General features: G+C 41.6%; 1 long non-coding RNA gene across 1 annotated transcript; it reads right to left on the bottom strand.

Annotated features, from left to right (window-relative positions):
- Window positions 1-1,390: 1,390 nt before the first annotated feature.
- Window positions 1,391-2,238, bottom strand: LOC143718526 (uncharacterized). The gene is made up of 3 exons (XR_013196431.1): window positions 2,107-2,238; window positions 1,715-1,875; window positions 1,391-1,530 (listed from the first exon to the last, which is right to left on the bottom strand). It is a non-coding gene; the product is annotated as an uncharacterized LOC143718526 (long non-coding RNA).
- Between the last annotated feature and the right edge of the window lie 3,769 nt (window positions 2,239-6,007).

Here is a 6,007-nt window from a genome sequence, read left to right as displayed (position 1 = left end):
TTTCTCTGGTCTCTCAGTATATCTCTTTTTTTTCCCTGAGGCTGACTTACATTCCTTTTTATTGTCACAGCAAATAGCAATGTGTAGTTTAACTTTTGGTTTCACTTTCAAATCAGCAACTTTATCATGTGTTAGCAGATACAAGAACTTGGATCTTCCCAGAATGTGCAACCACATGATCTGTGGATTTTTCCCCTGAACAAAATAACTGGACATTCCCAACAATGTCTGACTTTATCCTGGATATCAGACAAAATATGTTTACCTGTGACTCAATCAGTAGTGCATGACACGTACAATGCAAAGGTCAAGAGTCCAGGAAGCTCTTTTACTCAAACGTTTTCTAACTTTCTAAATTTGTTCAATAAGCAGCTCTGGTTGAGTTGTTCCGACAGCAGGGAACAGTCTAGGAAAAGGTCTGAGAAAGAGATTTAGTGCCTCTTTGACGCAAGACATAACCTTATGTCTTCAACATACACATGGAACGAGTCGGATTTCGAAAAGTTGGGATTTCCTTATAATGTAGCCAATTCTGACTACACTGACACTTTTTTCCCCTATAAGTATGTCAAAGCAGACACAGACACACACTCACAGATCTGATTCAATATATATATATATGGATATATATTAAAAACAATTATAAACACAATGACTATTAACCCTTTCGCACGTAAGCATAAAATATTCTAGCTGAACCCCGAGCTTGAGTTTTTAAGGCAACCTTTATTTAAAAAAATATTATTATATCCATGACGAATCATCATGCTTGTCACGTGACACACCGCAGCCAAAATAGCAATATGTGACTGATGTATTGTTTTTATTTAGTTTTCCCTTTTTTATTAAAAATATTCATGTGTAAAAGCAAAAGTGTAAATGTGTCATGCATAAATCGTAAAATACAAAAACAAACAAAAAGCAGGTTATAAAAGACAAATAAAATTAAATTTATATTTACAGATGTGCAAAAAATGTAAAAATATAAGATGCAACAATGTAAAACAGATTCCCTAATAACTTAAAATGTGTGGTTTACATTAACATTTTGCAAAGGTGTCACCCTCTTTTTCTGCCACCCTCGCGGTCACCAGCTAGATGAAACCACCTTTTAAAGGGTTAGTTCACCCAGAATTGAAAATGCTGTCAGTAATTACTCACCCTCATGTTGTTCAACCCCGTAAGACTTACATTCATCTTTGGAACACAAATTAAGATATTTTTGATTAAATCTGAGAGCTGGATCACTCCTCCATAGGCTTCTATTGTAATTGAAACTTTCTGGGCCAGAAAGTTAGTAAAGACAATGTTTAAAATAGTCCAAGTGACTACAGTGGCTCAACCTTAAGTTTATCAAGCGACAAGAATACTTTTTGAGCAGAAAAAACACACAAAAACAATGACTTTATTCAACTATTCATTTTGAGTACTGACAGAATTTTCATTTTTGGGTTGAACTAACCCTATTAATAACTTTTTTGACCTCCAGCTCAGTTGTCTGTGCACACACAGGATTTCTTCTTACAGCCTCTAGAATAGGAGCATACAAATACTGAGTTAAAAAAATATTTTAAATAAAATGTACACTAGAGACATAAATCATTTGTATTACAAGACACCACCAATCAAAGAATTAAAACTTTCAACATTCATTCATGACATGAGGGAATAGTCATGAAGTTACGAACTCAAGACACAATAAAAATACACTTACCAATCACAATGTTTTTAAGCTGCAAGCTTTGGAAAGGTGTTTTCCCATGTACAGCTCTCCAGTTTAACCACTTTGGCAAAGTCATTTTTGATTGCTTGCCTCATAATCCGCCAGACCGTGTCCCTTACGTCCACTCCACCCAGCAATCCCAGTTCAAGTACCTGAAATATTTTTAAAACATGCCATCACTATTAAGTCAAAACACTAAAACATGCTTTTGTTTCTAATATCGATATTATATTTACCAAATTAGAAAAATTTAAATAGTTTTTGTTGTTAGATTTTTCATGTTTTAGATTGATGACACACAGCATTTAATTATAACAGTTATTACAACCAGACTTGTAAGTGATAACAGTATGCAACTGTGCATTACTGACAGTGTTACCTACCACTTTTTGTCTTGTTAATGGACAGGATCAAAGATCACTTTCCAACGAAGTTAATGACCTTAAGTCTTCAGTTTTTTGGACTTTGGTTCTGTGCCTCTGTGATCTCCCGAACATTGTTTGCTTTGAGATCTTCGTATCTTCGCACCATCCGTATAATGTTCCTCTGCTGCTCCATAAGAATTTATTGTTTAGATGTCATGGAGAAGTGCTAAAACATAAAACACATGTATTGAAAGGTTTACCACACCAACAATGCTATGACATGAGCCTTACACTAACAGTGAATATAAGATAGAAAAAACATTTTTTTATTTACTTAAAAATATCCCTAGGGCGTCAGGCTCAGCCTCTGACTGGATATCGGTCTGTTGTTCAGCAAGAGGCAGCTTCCGACGTGCTTCACTATAATTTTCTATGAAAAACAGAATTCAAACAACAAAACAAAAAGTTGTTTACCATTTTAACTTTTTTAACTGAATGTATTGTATAGAAAAAGGATTTATACATACCTGCAGTATAAATAATTTTAACTTTATATGCAGACCAAGACTCGTGGGGTTGCTCCAAACACTTGGTTGCCCTTTGAATTCCTTTACCCTTGTAAGGAGGCCATACACACACACACCATTTTCCACCCAGATTGCCGGCACAATCTCCACTTTGTCAGTGTCAACAAAGCTGACAATGTGGTAAATGATTTCTGCAAGCAAAACACAAACATGGATAAGTTATTTTAAAAAGACAAAGGCAAATACAGAAAATCAATTATGACTCTTAAGTGTCATACCTTCTTGTATAGTAGATTGTGTCCAAGCGTAGCACAAAATCTCTAATTACAATTCTGGGGGAAAAAGAAGAGGAAAACAGCAAACTTGCCCTGTCCCTCAAGCGGCAATCTCACATATATTTTGTCTAAGCCTAGAACATCTAAGTCAGCTCCAATGACAGATCTGAAACAACAAAAATTCCTAATTCACAGGAATCTATTGGGTAGTCAAACAAGCTTTCTTTCTTTGAATACCCCCCAAAAACAACAAACTTGCTACCTTTAAACAAAATAATGTTTTGTACCAGAACAACAACATTGTTAATGTCAATACAATTATCACCTTCTGAAATTTGAATAACCACACCATCCATCCATTGTTTTTCCAAACTGTTTGGAGCTATTTGTTATATTTTTGTAATTTTTTTATATTTGTAATTTTGAAATATAACATGAAAGAGTATATTTGATGTGATGAATTGCTCTGTCATTTATCAGATTTAACAATTGTTATAATTTCAATTTGTGCTGGTTAATTATGAACAACGGGTAAAATTGGGGGGCGGGGATGAGCGGGGGCGGGGCTCCATTAGGGCTCCTCCCCTAACCGTATGTGATCTCACTCCAAGCTTTTGATAAAATTTGAGAACCCTGATGATGTTTAGACCCGGGTTTACTGTTAAATACGGTGTTTGTGGATATCTGCTCAAATGTACATGTATAACATGTTAACAATAATGTTTCATAGTGGCTCGATTGCTTCAGTAAATGTTCTCTGCAGTAAATATTCTCAGTTTGAAAAGCAAAATGCACCAAACGATCTCGGTTACTTCACTGTAACCTTGTTCCCTGAGAAAGCGGAACGAGATGCTGCGCTGCTCAGCGCATTGGGAACGTCTTTAATCGTGACCAGCTGTGAATATTGTGTGTAACACGTCGATAGAATTGACCCGGAGGTAATATAGCCTCGGTCGATGACGTCATCGGCGCGCACCCGCAACACGAGGCTATAAATAGATGAGCCGCAGGTGCATCGTCAGGATATTTTGTCTGAAGAGCAGTCCTGGGACATCTTCAGCACGGCAAAGTAGCGCAGCATCTCGTTCCGCTCTCTCAGGGAACAAGGTTACAGTGAAGTAACCGAGATCGTTCCCTTTCGAAAGCTACAATCGATGCTGCGCTGCTCAGCGCATTGGGAACGAGAATACCCACGCCGCCGTGCTTGAACATGTCTGGACCCCAACGGTTGTGCATGTGCTCACAAGAACGCAAGAAGGCCTCAGACACTAGCCTGTGATGTTGACTCAAGGACATGAGAGCCCGGAGTGGCATGAACATCCAAACTATAAAACCTTATGAATGTGTGCGGAAAGGACCAACCTGCCGCATCACAAATCTGTTGTAAGGGGGCACCCCTCGCCAAAGCACTAGAAGAAGCGACCCCCCTGGTAGAGTGAGCTCTGAGACCTATAGGCGAAGCTTGACCGCGCGCCTCATAAGCCAAAGCAATTGCATCCCTGACCCAATGAGACATGGTCTGCTTGGTGGCAGCTCCTCCTCTGTTACTACCACCATAACAGACGAATAATTGCTCTGACTTACGCCACTGGCTAGTGCGGTGGATGTAAGCCTGAAGAGCACGGACTGGACACAGTCTATGAGATTTCTCCTGCTCCGGCGTTGTAAATGGTGGAGGACAGAAGGCTTCTAGAATGACCGGATGAATAGACGAAAATGGAACCTTAGGCAGGTAATCAGGATGAGGATGCAAAATCACTTTCACCATTCCTGGGGCAAAGTCTAAGCAGGATGGAGAGATAGACAGAGCCTGCATATCCCCAATTCTCTTCAAGGAAGTTATTGCCATTAGAAAAACCATTTTTAGAGTCAGAAGTTTATCAGACGCTGACTCTATAGGTTCAAAGGGGGTTTCAACCAGACCCTCGAGGACTATAGCTAAATCCCACGAAGGGATCTTGGTTTTTACTGGAGGCCTCAGTCGCCTGGCCCCACGAAGGAAGCGAGAGAGCAGAGGATGTCTCCCGAGCGGCGCCCCGTCAACTAAGGCGTGGCAAGCCGAAAGAGCGGCCACATAAACCTTAAGAGTAGCAGGGCATGTGCCTGTTGATAATTTCTCTTGCATGAAGTCCAGAACTGAAGCAACCTGGCAGTTGACTGGATCTACATTGTGTACAACACATCACCTTTCAAAAATACCCCATTTACTGGCATAACTTTGTCTAGTGGGGGAAGCCCTAGCACTCAGAATAGTCTCAATAACAGCAGGCGAAAGCCCAGTGTCCCTCAGTTGGTTCCCATCAGGGGCCAAACATGAAGATTCCACAGGTCGGGCCTGGGATGGAATATCGTGCCCTCCGCCTGAGACAGAAGGTCCCTCCTCTCCGGAATCGCCCAAGGCGAGCCGTCGAGGAGAGATATTATCTCCGAGAACCACACTCTGTTCGGCCAACGTGGCGCTATCAGCAAGAGGCAAGACCCTTGTTGGCGAACTCTGGCTAGAACTCCCGGGAGCAAAGAAACTGGAGGAAACGCATACAGGCGCATCTTGGGCCATGAGTGCGCCATCGCATCCAGACCCAACGGAGCTGGGTGACTCAGAGAGAAGTAGAGGGGACATTGCGCTGTCTGCTGGGAGGCGAAGAGGTCCACCTCTGCTTTGTAAAATTTGGTCCAAATCTGTTTCACTACTTCCGGGTGGAGTTTCCATTCCCCTGTCGGTAGTGTCTGTCTGGACAGTAAATCTGCTCCCACATTCAAATGCCCTGGAATGTATACTGCCCTGAGTGACAGGAACTTGTCCTGGGCCCAGAGAAAAATCTGCCTCGCTATTCTGTTCAGATTGCGTGAGCGCAGACCCCCCTGGTGATTTATATAAGAGACTGCTGCTGTGTTGTCCACCCGCACTAGGACATGACAGCCCCTCAATTGATGGAGAAAATATTTCAGAGCCAGAAATACGGCCATCAACTCGGGGCAATTGATGTGCCAATCGAGCTGATGACCTCCCCATTCCCCTTGAGCTGGACGGCCATCTAAGACCGCTCCCCAGCCCATCAGGGAGGCGTCCGTCGTTAGCAGTCTGCGACGACACGGCGCCCCTAGAGTGGGACCCAA

Source organism: Siphateles boraxobius, unplaced genomic scaffold, assembly GCF_051911475.1.
Source record: "Siphateles boraxobius isolate OS27281-9 unplaced genomic scaffold, OSU_SipBor_1 61, whole genome shotgun sequence".
Taxonomy (NCBI): Eukaryota; Metazoa; Chordata; class Actinopteri; order Cypriniformes; family Leuciscidae; genus Siphateles; species Siphateles boraxobius.
The sequence above is the reverse complement of the archived record's forward strand: the minus strand, read 5'-3'. Positions and strand labels throughout refer to the sequence as shown.